Below are 16,043 nucleotides of genomic sequence, written 5' to 3' on the forward strand. Positions count from 1 at the left end.
TGCAATGATATTCACACTCTGGTGGAAAGCCCAGAGAGTTCCTCAATATTTATATACAGTTTGGCACAAAGAGTGGATTTAGCACCAATATCAATATAGATGGGACTAGTGAAATAATGGTATTTCTAAAAATTTTGAAGTGCCTATTATGGAGTAAATAATGAGACTCAGGGACACATGGAACTTAACTCTGTGCCATCCAGCAAGAGATTGGGGGGGGGGAGGAAGTTAATACCTAGTCTCAGGGTTTTTTAGCCTATTTTGCTTTAATCCAATGTAAGATTAAATCCATTTGGGGTATGGGGGTAGTTAGTGAGGTATTATGTCACACTATTGACTTGTATTAACCTTGTAGATCCCTACGATTACCAGATATTACTTTAGATGAATTAATATTTAGCCACAGTCCTCCATCCTGTATGTGGGAAGTTGATGTCTTTAACTGAAGCATAAGCATTTACAATTATCCTTATTAAACATAATATTATTTAATATCAATTCTTGCATTTAAGTTATTAAGTACATTTTTATGTTGGCCATAAATAAATAAAACTTGCTCTCCATGGCTTTATCCAAGTCATTGATAAAAAGGCCAAACATGACAGGGCCACAGGTGGATACTTTTTACACATCCCTAAAGTCTTCCTTCTCCCTTAACATCAAACCATTCATGACTACTCTTTTGGTAAAGCCATTCAAACAATTTCTACTCTACTTATTATTCAGTCATTGTATCTCTGTCATTTCTACAAGATATACTTTTACAAATACCTCACTAATATCTAGGTAACTATATCTTTCACTTTCTCCTGATCTAGCAATTGGTAATTATCAAAAAGTGAGAAATGACAGGAAGAAAAGTAAGAAGAAAGGAAAAAAGGAAGTGGGGGGGGGCAGAAATTCAGATAGAATTACCTATTCTTGAAACATATTTATTCTGGTGATTAGTGTCCTTTTCTAGACTTGCTCTAAATATCTCTTTCATAATGCATTCTATATGTTTTGGTGGTAATGAAAATCAAGCATATCAGCTTATAGTTTTTAGATTCTATTCTCTTTGCTTTATTATTAATATTATTTTAAATTCAAGGCATTTGCCCTCCTCCAAATCTTCTATGATCTGGACATCAAATAGCTCATTATTAAATGCAGCAAAGGAATATAACTCCTAAACTGCATCTAGAGTAGAGCCATGGTACAGGTGTCTGGCATTCTCATTTTAAATCTGTAATTTACTGGGACTTGCCATTCAGTGGCTAAGGACTGTGGTTGGTTCACAAACTTCTTTGGTCTCAGTTCCTTTACATTTAAAAATTATTGAGGACCCCAAATGGCTTCTGTTTATGTGGATTGTGTCTATATATGTTTGTTGTATTAGAAATTTAAAAAAAACTTCTAGTATTATCATAAAAATGGTTTGGACATCAGACTCCCTGAAAAAGTCTTGGGGACATCCAAGGGGTTCCTCAAACATACTTTGAGAACTGTTGGTTAGAGAAGCACTAACATTTGTAAGTTGAAAATTAGCCTCTACATTTCTTTTCTTTTTTTTTTTTTGGTGAGGGAATTGGTGTTAAGTGACTTGCCCAGGGTCACACAGCTAGTGTCAAGTGTCTGAGGTCGGATTTGAACTCAGGTCCTCCTGACTCCAGGGCTGGTGCTCTATCCATTGCACCACCTAGCTGCCCCCTCTACATTTATATTCAACTACTATGTCTTTATATTTTAATTCTTTAAAGCCTAAATACAATGTACCATTAATAATGGCACCTGGATTGATTTACTATTAAGAAAGCTGTTAAATTTTTTTCCCTTAACCAATTCATATTCCTTTACTGCATTAGAATGTCTTGGTTACTTGGCTAAATAGATATTGACAGTACAATGCTTTACAAGTATCATTTGCCTCAGTTAACATGATTGAATGGCAGAATATTCAAAATTCTAAAAGCAGACAAATAAAGAGATATTTATGTTTATTAATTAATTTCCTCGCACAACCTTATGGGTTAGTCACTCTAGGTAGTTTAATCCCCATTTTACAGATACTACAAATGAGCCTCAGAAAAGTCCTACAATTTGTTTATGGTATTAAAGGTGGAATTTGAACCCAAGTTTCTACTAATTCAAAGTTCTATACTCTTTCAGTGACAATGATATTTATCTCATATTAGACCCAACATAGGACCAAACACATAATAGGTATCATATTTTTTAAATGTTAATTGAATGATATTGGTAGACATTGAAGATCATCTCCAATTTTACAAGAGCTTTTTGAGATATCATGTCATTTTGTCTTCACAGCAACCCTTTGAGATGAATACTTACATATATCCTTTTGTAACTTCCATTTTCAAGATGTATTATTCGATCCTTGGGCCAGAAATTTGGAAGTAGAGGGGATCAAGTGGCCATTTAGTTCAACCTCCTTCTTTTACAAGTGAGGAAGGAGAGGCTTAGAGAGATTAAGTGAGTTGCCCAAGGTCAAGCAGGTAGCAAGTAATTCAGGCAAGATTTGAAACCAGATATTTGCTAGACTCCAGGTGCAAGAGTCTGTACTTTTCATTAGTATCCCTTCTGTTCTGTTCATTGCAAGATATAGAAGTGTATAAGATATAATTTTTATTTTCTTGGTCTTTCACTTTAGTTAGGAAAATAAAAGAGGCATAGGAAAAAATAAGTAGTAGTCAGTTTTGGTTTAGGTTGACAGGAAAACATTTGTAGACAAAGTGAGAAAGGAACTGTGTGGATTTTTATTATTTTTCCACTTCCTCTGCCAGAGCCAGTTGAATGAGAGATACCTCGTGGTCCTACTTACTGTCCTTGTCCTAAATACTTTCCTGTTTTTTTTTTTTCCTATTGTACTTCCAGTAAAAAGGTTTCTGAGTCATTTATTATGTATGAATGAAGAGGACTTGGGGGAAAATCAAGAAAGGAGGAAAAAATAACATCACTTTAAGTCAGTTCTTAATCAGAATGCACTGATTACACCCATACTTTTGCCTGGGGCTCTCTGAAGCACTCCATTGGAACAATTATTTGGAAATGATATGACAATCACTTGTGAATACATTCATAGACCTCCATTCATGGCCTTTAAAAAAATTCTAGTACTGATTGTTGGTTTAATCCATTAAACTTGAGGAGGAAAGTTAGCTTAGGACATGAATCTCTAATGAATGCAATAGGCCTTTTTTGTTGTTTGTTTTAAAAGATCAGCTTTCTAGTCTCAGTTCTCAACTGAGAAATGTAGGTTCAGAGGTGTTGTATGTTTTTTTTTTCTTTTTCAACAGTGTTTAAAACATAGCTGCTGCTGTTGTTGTACTCTCTACCATAGACATTTCCGACCTCCTTCCCACCCTCCCCAAATCATACCCTTCCAACCTTTTTCTCTTATTCCTATAATCAAATCACTACTGTTAACACAAAAGGAAAGGATATGGTATCATTGCTATTGTTTCACTTATCTTTTTGTCACTGTCCATAATATAATTCTGTAACTGTCTTCCTTAGTCACTACTCCTTTATTTGGTTCTTTGGTGAGGCTTGGCTAATTGTGGTAGAGTTGAAACCCTGGTTTCCCCTTATATTAGATTGCTTGAATTTCAAATTATTTGGATTCTTTTTCAAATATGGAGCTCTTACCATTTTTTATTGAAATTTTGATTGTCTTGGACTTTACAAATTAATAGCAAATATATGTGTATATACAGCTAGTATTTACATAATGCTTTATATCATCCCCAGTCAGCTTGACTTTTGTCTCACCACTAGATTCGGATCACTCTGAAAAAGAGAAAGAATGATGCCAGTGACATTGTACAACTGCACCTTTAATACAATTAATGCACGAGTCAAAGACATCACACGTTCACTTTTACCATTTTTATCTACCTCAAGGTCCTGTGGCAATAAGCAAGTGATGAAGCATAAGGTATAATACAATGGGGGATATAATCACAACCCTGTATTCAGGTAGCCCAGGACATAAGGTCATCTTCTCACTGTACTGAAGCAGCAGTCAGAATTGGCAGTGCCCTGGGTGTCTAAGCATTTTTTAAAGAACAGCACTGCTCATCTTTTGGTGTGAGAGAGGGGCCCTAAAATTGCTTCCCTTAATCTAACCCTAGCCTGCCTACCATGACAGGCACGAATCCTACTATACAGTCAAAACATATACACACAAAATATACAACAACTATTTTGAAGATGATTCCACTCACCATTGCTACAGGGAATGCACACACACTTATGGAAAACTAGAAATCTAGTAGACCTGAAAGATAAGCAACTTTTGTTCTGAGAGAACTCCGGAGGTATTGCATCCAAATGGCAGCCCTGAGTGAAACAAAGCTGGCAAATAAAGGCCAACTTACTGAAGTGAGAGGTAGATACACATTTTTCTGGAGTGGTTGTTGATGGGAAGCAACACAAATTTAGCATAGGTTTTACAATCAAAACTAATCTAGTCAATAAGCTTGTATGCTTCCCAAAGGGAGTGAATGGCAAGCCCATGACAACAGGATTTGCCACTTCCAGGAAAGCACTACACCACTATTGTCAGTATATATGCTCCCAGCATGATGCACCCTGATGAGGTAAAAGAAAAGTTTTATGAAGACCTGGAAACCTTCATCATTAATGTGCAGAAAGAGGACAAACTTGTAATTCTGGGTGACTTTACCTCCAGAGTAGACAATCAGACATGCCGTGACTTCTTGGGAGGAATGGATTTGGAAACATCAAAATCAGTGGTCACTTACTACTGACCTTCTAATGTTTCATTACTAATTATTGACTTTATGACCTTCTAATCACTAACACTGTCTTCCATTTACCTGAATGTAATAAAATTTGGTGGATGCACCTTCACAAAAACATTAGCATTTTATAGACTATGTCATTGTAAAGAGAAGAGATAGATGGGATGTGAGAATGACAAAGGCTATGTGTGACACAGAGTGCTGGACCAATCATAGACTTATCTTCTTCAAGCTAAACATTTGCATTCAACAAAAGTAGCAGGCCCAAGACAAAATGACTACCAGAAGAATTCATATCAACAGATTAGAGTGCTTCTTTGAGCATGAACAGTTTGTTGCTAACTTGGAAGGAAAGTTAGGCCAACACACAGTTGGCAACAGTGGAGAAGAAAAGATATGGGCAGCTTTCAGAGATCTGGTTTGCATTTACATAGGACCAGAATATTCACAAGTATCAAGATTAGTTTCCTGAAAATGATGGGGAAATTCAGAAGCTGCTAAGCAAAAAAAAAAAAAAAATGGGGACTCCACAGTGTTTATCAGCGGGATAGTTTGTCTCTAAGAAGGCAGTATTTAACTCCATTAAAGTGAAAGCAAATCTTAGAGAGATGAAAGATTCTTGACTCAGTAAGGAGGCAGTTGTAATTCAGTTTTATGTTGATAGTAACCCCAAATCCTTTTATGATGCCATGAAGGCTATTTATGGACTAAAACATATGGTGCATCTCATCTACTCAGTACTGATGAAGCCACATTGATTAGTGATAAAGACATGATCCTGGAGAGATGGGTTAAACACCTCTGTAGCATTCTCAATAAATTGTCATAAACCAATGTTGAATCCATTGACCATTATACTTCAGGTTGAAGTCAATTCCTTTCTAGCAAGTGAAAAAAGTTTTTCAATGCTATTAGGCTCCTCTTATGTGGTAAAACACCTGGTGTTTATTCTATTCCAACTGAGATTTACACGGCAGGGAGTACACTGCTCATATAAAAGTTGGCTGAAATCTTCCAGGTTATCCCTCAGTAATTCAAGGATGCCTCCATTGTCCATATCTATAAAGGAAAAGGAAATAGGTTGTCCTATGACAGTAAAAAGGGTTTCTCTCTCTTAGCCATTTGTTGCAAGATTCTTGCCAGATTCCTCCTTAATAGGCTAATCTTTCACCTGAAAGATAGTCCTATACCTGAGAGCCAATGTGGCGTCAGACAGGACAGATGAAAGACCAATATGATGTTACCAAGAAACTAAGATTCTTTACCAACCAGCACTATACCATCCATATGTGAAACCATCAGTTAAAGCAAATGGAGAAATTTTGAAATCTTCAAATAAGTTCAGTTACCTTGGCAGTATACTTTTCGGGGATGAGGTTGATGAGGTTGATACATGCATTACCAAAGCTATCTCAGTGTTTAAGAGGCTTTAAAGGAAAGTGTGGGGGAGAAGAGGTATTAGGTTGCCTACCAAACGAAAGGTCTACATAGCCATTGCTGAACTCATTGTTGTATGTCTGTAAAACCTGAACAGTATATGAATACCATGCTAGTCAATGGAATCACTTCCATTTGAATAGTCTTAAGAATATTCTGAGGATCACCTGGCAAGATAAGGTACTGGACATTAGATTCTTTTCTAAAGCTGAACTATGAAATATTCAAACTCTGCTGCAGAGAGTATAACTCCAATGGGCTGACCCCATTCTTCAAATGTCAAATATGTTTGCATAAAAGACTATTTTATGAAGAACTCACTCAAGGCAAGTGCCTATACAGAGGTCAGGAGAAATAATATGAAGACACTATAAAAGTCTCTCTGGAGGACTTTGGGATTGATTGTAAGACATGGGAGGCACTGGCACAGGATGACCCAGCATGACATACTCACAGAAAAGAAGATGCTACGCTCTAAGAGCAAAGCAGAATCTCAGGAGCTCAAAAGAAATGTGAATATTTAGAGATATCTCCACTCCAAATGTTCCTATGTTCTATTTGTTCCTGTCCTGTGGTAGTCTTCTGAACTCATTGGTCTGCTCAGCTACAGTTGGACACACTGTACTTTGACCCCAACATAATGATGTAATATTTGTTGCCCTTGAGAATGGACAAAAATCAACAAATCAGATATTGCTTTATGGTTTACAAAGCACTTTACAAATATGAACTTAATTTATTCTTCATAACAACCCTGTAAATTTGGACTTTTATTATCCTAATTTTATAGATGAGGAGACTGAAAAAAATAAGTTAATTGATTTGCCCACAGTTACATAGCTAAGTAGTGTATAAAGGAGGACTAACATTCTGATTTTTCTGATTCCAAGTTCAGTGACTGTTTTTTTTTAAAATAACTATTTCAATGAAATTGGTTTCCTTTGTAATTCTAAATATTTTATTTTATGTTTAAAACAAATTATTCTGAGCAGGAATCTATCAGCTTCACCAAACTCCCAATCTTCCTGTCGCACATACACATTAAGAACTACTGATCGGGCAGCTAGGTGGCATAGTGGATAAAGCACTGGCCCTGGATTCAGGAGGACTTGAGTTCAAGTTCAGCCTCAGACACTTGACATTTACTACCTGTGTGGCTCTGGGCAAGTCACTTAATCCTCATTGCCCCATTGGTTGTTTGCTCATTTTAAAACCTTTTTAGGCTGAAGAGAAATACATAGTAATCATAACTGTGAGTGTGAATCAGATACGCTACCCCATAAAATGGAAGTAGTTAGCAGAATGGATTAGAAACAAGAATCCAAGAATATGTTGTATACAAGAGAACATGACTGAAACAAAAAGAAACACAGAGTTCAAATAAAGACCTGGGGCAGAATCTATAATATAATCTATAGTCAGCTTAACTAAAAAAGGCAGGAGTAGCAACCATGATCTCAGACAAAGTAAAGATGCAAAGATAGAACTAATTAAAAGAGTTAATCAGAGAAACTACAAGAGAAAATGAAATAATTTCAAAATATATTACAGTAAATTTCTCTGATAATGGCCTCATTTCTAAAATATATAGGAAACTGTTGAAATTAATAAAAGAAAAAAAGCCATTCCACAATTGATAAATGGTCACAGTATATGAACAAGCACTTTTCAGAAGAATAAATCAAAGCTATCTATAGTCATATGAAAAAATGATCTCTATCACTATTTTATTAGAGAAAGGCAAATTAAAACCACTCTGAGATACCACCTCACACCCATCAGAAATTACAAATGCTGGAAGGGATGAGGGAAAATAGGTACATTAATGATTTGGTGTAGCAGTAACCTGGTCAAACCATTCTGGAGATCAATTTGGAACTATAACCGAAGGGGTATAAAACTATCTTTTCCCATGGGGGCCAGCTAGGTAGTACAGTGGATAAAGCACCAGGAGAACCTGAGTTCAAATATGGCATCAGGCACTTGACACTTACTAGCTGTGTGACCCTGGGCAAATCACTTAACCCTCATTGCCCTGCCTGCCTCACCCTCAAACAAAAACCCACAAAACTATCTTTTCCCTTTGACCTAGCAATTCCACTGCCAGGTCTGTATGCCAAAGCAATCAAAGAAAAAGGAAAAGGACATATATGGACAAATATAATTAGAGTAGCTGTGACAAAGAATTGGACATTAAGGGGATGCTCATCAACTGAGGAATGATGGAAGAATTTGTGGCAAATAATTGTGATGGAGTACTATTGTGCTATAAGAAATGATGATTATGATGGTTTTAGACAAAATAGGGCAAAACCTTTATGAATGGGTATAAATTGAAGTCAAAAGAACCTAGAGATAATTGTGAACAGTAACAGCAGTGTTGTCACTTGACACTTACTAGCTGTGTGACCCTGGGCAAGTCACTTAATCCCAATTGCCTCACTGAAAAAAAAAAAACAACCAAAAACAACAACAAAAACACAGCACTGTTGTAATGATGACCAACTTTGAAAGACTTGGCTACTCTAATCAAAATAACGATCCTAGACAATTCCAAGGGACTCATGATGAAAAAAAAAAAAGGCTATACATCTCCAGAGATGAACTCCAAATGCAAATTGAAATTGCTTTCTTTTTTTTTTTTGCAATATAGCCAATATGGAAATATGTTTTGCATGCCTTCACATGTATAATTGATATATCATTTGCCTTCTTGTTTTGTTATGAGAGGAATGGGAAGGAGAGAATCTGGAACTCAAAATTTAAAAAAGAAAATTTAAAAAGAAAACAATGTTAAAACGAATAAACAATGCATTCTTCGAAATAAAACAAGGGGGCTAGACTAAATGTTCTCCATGTAAGTTCCCTTCAACCTTTAAACCTTAAGACACAGAGGTACTGTGTACAGTGTTACAGTCACATTGTTATTGAAACCTATAGCAAATGAGGATCAGTCTAATCTTGAAATTTACCATCTGCTTCAGTGTGGCTATGCAGACTATAATGCATAAATAATTAAGACTTTTATACAGCCTATTGGTTGTTTACCTTTTAAACAGCTTCTTAGAAAAATTATGTTATTCATCTCAGGGGCTAACTGGGGAAGGAGACAGGAGAGAAAACTGAATTAAAAGTTCTACAAAGTCATCAGTCCCTTGCAGACATCTCTCTGAGTGGTCATTAAACAATTTAAATCATAAATAGAATTATAATCATTTTATTAGAAGGGTCAGTAACACCTTTCTATTTGTTGCTTCTGACTTCTGATCCCATACATAGAAGGGCTGAATTCATTTAATCATATGGGTTGTTTTGAAGAAGGAAGGGTAGCATTACACAGGAAAGGAGAGAGAGATAGCTGTAGTAAAACTTAGACGCTATGCTATTTCCTAACAGGTTTAATAGGGGGAAAGCATTTAAGTTACAGACCTTGCCCACCAGAGGGCATTGGATAATGTATTTCACAGAAATACATGACAATTGATGAGAAAGTAGAGAAAATAGACCCCACAGGGTAAGTGCATTCACAATAGATTTCTGTATCTGAGATCAAAAACATTTAGCCATGCCATGTAGTCTTTAAATCTCAAAAGCAACACACAATCTTGTTCATTTTCAAATACATAAGATCTTGTAAATTATTAAAATAAAGATTGAATGAACAACTTGATAATAATTTTTTCCTACTTCTATAAAGTGAACACTGGGTAATCATGGGATCATAGACCTAGAACTAGAAAACATCCTATAGTTCATCTAGCCCAGACTCTGTAACCTTTTGATATCATGGATCACTTTGGTAGAATAGTAAAGCTCATGTACCTCATCTCTGACTAAAGTTTTTAAAGGCAACTTGTTAGCACAGTGGATCGGGCACTGGGCCTAATCTGGAAGACTTGAGGTCAAAATGGCCTCAGGCAAGTCACTTAATTTCTATAGCACCTATTTCCCAGTCGATGAATGAGCTCTTATTAAGCACCTACTATGTGTGGAGCCCTGTTCTAAGCACTGTGAATCTAAGCAAAGGCCAATGATAGTCTCTGCCCTTAAGGAACTGACAATTTAATGGAGAAGACAATGTGCGAATGCCTGTATGAATAAGATATATATAGCCAAATAGGAAATACTTAACAGAGGGAATGTACTAGAATTAAGAACAGTTAGAAAAGGCTTCCTGTAGAAGAAAAAGGGATTTTATCTGGAATGTAGGAGGAAGCCAGGGAAGTCAGGAGTCAGGAATGCTGAAGGAGAGTATTTCAGACATGAAAGGCAAGTAGTGAAAAATTCCTAGCAATAAAAAAATGGAGTATCTTATTTATGGAATAGCAGGGAGGCCAGTTTCACTGGATAAGAGAGTACATGAGCACCTGTCAGGAAAAAAAATAAAGACTGGAATGAAGGGCTTTGAAAGCCAAACAAGATTTTATATTTACTTCTGGAAGTCATAGGGAGTTAGTGGAGTATTCAATAGTCCATTCACAAGGAAATGAGGTGTTGCACCAGTCTGGTTGTGGTATGAAAGGAGAATTCTTGGTCAGTTATTTCAGTTGGAGAATCATCAGCATAGAGAGGATAATTAAATCTACTGGAATTGATGAGATTACCAAGTGAAATTGGTTGTTGTGAGGATCAAATGAAGTATTTGTGAAACATCTGTCAAATAGTAGACACTTAATAAATGCTTCTTTCTTTCCTAACAGAGAATTGCAAAGAATACCAATTGCATTGAAATGCATTTGCTGTTTTGTTTTGTTTTGTTTTGTTTTTATTTTATGGATCCCAAGTTAAGAACCTTTAATCTAATTTAAAACTCTCATTTTAAACATGAAGTAACTGAAAGTCAGAAAAGTTAGGCTATTTCACAAAAGTCAACCAGGTAGGATATGGGAGAGCCAAAGTTTAAACTCAAGCCCCATGACTATAAGTTCAGAATCTTTATAGTGTATCCATCTGCAAGACTTTGTGAAGAATAATTTAAGGGTATAATAGGGAAAAACACTGCAATAAGTAGTCTGAAAATTCACCATCACCAAGAGAAGAGATGAGGCTTTCTCCAGGTTATACACCTAGTATAGGCTAAAACTGGGATCAACTCTGTCTCTTCACTGTTAAGTCTAGTGATTCTCTCTCTGCATCATGCTGTCTCCTTGCAAATTTCTCATCTGCAAATTCAAGGGGTTGGGCTGTTTTAAATCCTATTATCTATGTGTTCAGGCTTTTTCCAAGCTACCTGCTTCTATTTCAGATTTATTTTAATCAAACTTTCTCCACCTTTGATTATAAGTACATGTTTTTCTTGAACAAGAATTTCTAGATGCCTTAGAGACTGAGCTCATTTATTTCTGAGCTAGGTTTAAAGTAAAAAATTCTGAGCAATCACCCTGTGATTTCCTCAAGTGACTTATTGAGAAAGATAGAGGATAAGGCCTGAACCTGTTATTTCATTGAAATTAGGAATTTGGGCTGGTAGTTTAACTCACTCCACCAATGTAGGTTAGTACTTTCTCTTCAATGGATAATCATACTTAGCTGTTTATAGGACTAATAGGGTGATACTTCTGTTTGACAATGAATTTTCTCTGTTCAAAAACCTTCATTTCTTTGCCTTATTAGTTATGATTAAACTGATAGAACCTATGAGAAAACAAATTCAATCCCATTACAGTTAACGAAGTGATCTACTAATCCCTTGATGCAATCAATCAATCAACAAGTTAACAAATGTGTATTAAGTCCCTACAATATGTCAGGTGGTAGGCCTTGCAAGGGATAGTTCCTGCCCTCGAGGAGTTTACATTCTATTTGGGGAGATAATATGTAAGAGGTGGTCCAAAAGTCACAAAGGGATCTGATGTTTTAATAACTTTTTGAAAATTACATTTTCTTTACTTCATATACATGTACATACATATATACATATATATGTATATATATACATACATATGTATATATATACATACATATGTGTACTGTATGTGATGCTATGGTGTTATAAATTAAAAACAAACCAAAAAAGGAGTTATTAAATATTGAACCCCCTTCATGACTTTGTGACTTTTGGACCGCCCTGTACATATATTGGTTCAGATAAAATATAGTAGGCTATGAGGTGATTTGGTGGGAGGCTAATCACAGTTGCTGGGGATCAGGAAAAGCTTCACATAGAAGGTGAACTTCAAACAGATTCTTAAATAACCTCTGCTATAAAAGATACAAGTAGCCCAGAAGGCCTTGGGATACATTTATCTCCAGAAAGAATTCCTTCCCCATGACATATAAATAGGGCATTTCCTTTTTCTTTCCCCTCTAGGTAAGACAGGCAGTTTCTCAGTTTTCTCATTCTGCAGTGTGGAAGGCAGGGAACATGATGATCTCATTTCTCTTGGGATTGTCCCCTACCAACCAATGAGAAGGCTATAAGTAGCTATAACCCAAGCATCTTCTCCTTACTTCCCAGATAACTGAGTCTTTCATACCTGAGACTTGTTTCTGATCAGTCAGGTTTCATTCCTGGTCTCCATGGCCTGGTTCTTTAAATACAATATTGTCTCCTTCTTTTTCAGCTGATGCCAGCTTTGACTCAAATGCTGAGGAGGCTAGAACGTTTCTCAACCCATTCTATTTTTATAGAAAGACATTTATTACCAAATGAAGTTTTACTGCATTGAAAAAAATCAGTCATTGTGCATATCCTACTGATACAAGGTGTGGATGTGTGCTATATAATGAATATAATAACTTGTTAGATATATTGGAGATTCTCTTTGTTACATGAAAGCAGGACAATTGAGTTATACATCAACTAGCCAATTAGAAGAATTTCTGTCTCAGATCTGCTTGACATACTAGTGACTCTTTGCAAAAACTCTGGATGAACTTAGAGATGCCTGCCTAAGCTAGACCAACCTTGAATGACTCAAGGGTGGTCTTGAGCAGCACCTGCAGACTTGGAGCGTTCCTAACACTTACTCCCTGGCTTATTGTATGTATAGATGTCTTCTCCGTTAACCTCCCCTTTCCCTTCCTGAAAGCCTCTATAAACAGTATAGTCTCACTCTTCCCCCACCCCCTCCTTTGAGTAGTTGACGACTTTCCTATTCTCTCCCTTGTAGGATCTTCTCTCCCCTACAAGTATTTTCTCAGACTATCAATGCTTTGTAATCTATGTTCATACTCTGTTTCATTTCAGGTTCTTTTATGGGCCTGGGAGTCTTCTACTAAAAGGCCATTCTCATCTTCCTCACCTTGGTGAAGTAGAAATTAAATGGGATGGAGACTGAAAACCTGGGTTCAAATTCTAGTTCTTTCATTTATAATATGTGTGACCTTGGACCACTCACACCCTCTCAGGGCCTCAGTGTCCTCTTCTGCAAAGTAAGCTAGTTGGACTAACTGACTTATAAGGTAGCTTCCATTGCTTCATCTTTGATCATATGCAGGATTATAGTTATAATAACCATACTACCAATGAGGTGGCTTCTGTTAGTCTCAGCCCAACTAAACAGATGCAAGGAAGGTTCTTTTTCAGATTGGGGCTCTTAGAATTAGCAGATTCTGAGAGTTATAATATGAAATACCTAATTTCAAATAAAATCCAACAGCAATGGAATTTGATTTTTCTTCAAGGGATCTCTGTGACAAGTGTGATGTGAAGAACTGTAGGAATAAAACCAGTTTGCCTTATTTGATTCTCAGAAAACAAAATTCTAAGGAATAATGTTGGGTTTCTCCCAAAATTGTATATTTCCCTTATAAACCTATTCCCCAAAGGAGTGTGAATAAGGAATCCCCTTAAGTGGTTGTATATATTCAGTTTCATAGTATTTGATGTTATAATTATAATTATATAACTTTACTATGTAAATATATCATATGAATCCAAATAATACATTTCTTCAAGGGATTTATTATTTACAATAATGGGAACCTAGATGTACTCATCATTTATACTATTTATTTAATGAGCTATATCCTGCCTTATTAGTTACCTTAAAAAACTCTAATCTCCTCAGCTAGTTTGCAAGCTACTTGAGACAGTAAAATGAAATATTACTTGTGAAGTACTTTGTAAACTTTAAAGTACTATATAACTGCTATTAGTTATTATTTCTTACATTTCTTAAATTTCTTTGGATTCTTGACAAAATCAAGTTACTTGTTAGATAGTCAATTACTGACTGTTTAAAAAAGGACAAAGATAAATGAGATTCTGTTATAAAAAGCCTGACTTTTTCATGTCTATAAAAATGCAGGTAGAACATTTTGTCTCATATGATTTGCTGTGGCTGATCTAAATAGCTGGACCACGTATAGAGGCTTCAAAACTATTGACCCCATCGTTGAGACACCCTTGGATGAATCCAGCCTCTCTCCAAATTATTCACATCACATTGGCCTAGACTTCACCTCATGAATAGTTATGTATCCAGGAGAATTCTGATTTCCTTGGAAATAGACCGATTTTCTCTGACAATATTCTAGGATCAACTAGGGTATTAATGTTGACAGTTTCATGATGAAATTAAGGTGGTAGGACTAAACCATTTTCAGAGAACATTCCCTAACCTTGAAATTCATCACTAGCATCAGTACTTATCTAGTAATTTTGGTTAAAAAAAGTAAGTTAGGCCTTTCCTCTGCCTTCCAACATTTAAATTGCATTATCTAAAACCAGGAATTTTAAAAAAAAGCAACATTATGTATATAAAATTTAAAGATGGCAAAAGAATAAGAAAACCCTCCACAAGTGAATGGGTAATAGAATATTGAACTTGAGGTCAGGAAAACCTGAATTCAAATCTTGCCTTAGAAATTTACTAACTGTATAACCCTAGACAAGTCAAGATGTTACTTTGCCTCAGTTTATGTTCAAAATGGACTTAATAATATCATCTACCTCCCAGTGTTGCTGTATCAGATAGTATAATATCTGTAAAGGGCTAAACCTTAAAGTGCTATGTGAATTCTAGCTATTAATGTAAATAATAATAATAATAATAATAATAGTCATTACTCGATTGGCTGGCTGATTAATGATTTGAAATGGTCATAATACCATTTGCGAACAGGAACAAAAACTATTCAGAATGTTTTTAAAGCAACCTTTGCATCATCTTATAAATGAACCCAATAAAGGTTAAGTAGCTTAGTGTCATTACTTTAAGAGGTGGCTAATAGATAGGATATACATTTCTCCTTTTTGCCAATTGTGATTTTTTCTCAAAATTACATTTACATCTAGAGGCATTTTGGCATTAGATTCTTGGAAGCAGTGTAGAAAATAGATGTAATGTAATGATTTGCCTCTTTTTTTCCTATAAAATATTACTCAGAACGTACCTGGGGCAGAAAGGCATGAAAAGAAGTAAATAGAGGTTGTGGGCCATAAACACCAGTTTAGCATTCTCAACAGTTTTTGGAAATATCCTTCACTAAAAATGTAAATGCTAAGTTTACTTTCCCAGTTTACTTGGGATTTTCAAGGCTTAAATGGCAAACATTAAACCATGTATCCCTTTTTCCTTCTGTTCCTTCCTTATACTTCTGAAAGCAATTAATGTATTGTAGCTAGGGATATGCTTCTCCTTGTCCCCCTCGAGGACTATTGTGTTGCCATGCATTTCACAGCATCATGTTCTCACTGGGCACATGGATAGGAACATTGGGTGAAGAGAAGTCAGAAGGAAGCAATTTAAGGCACCACTGAAGACTACTGGCAATATCTCACAAGGAAACTCCAGTTCAGGAGAAGAGTTCATATCAATGGTTTGATTTACCTGTGAGGGCCTCTGGTGACTGACTGGTTAGTAAGTATGATACAAGTTGTCTTCTGTCAGTTTT

The sequence above is a fragment of the Dromiciops gliroides genome, chromosome 5 (genome assembly GCF_019393635.1).
Source record: "Dromiciops gliroides isolate mDroGli1 chromosome 5, mDroGli1.pri, whole genome shotgun sequence".
Taxonomy (NCBI): Eukaryota; Metazoa; Chordata; class Mammalia; order Microbiotheria; family Microbiotheriidae; genus Dromiciops; species Dromiciops gliroides.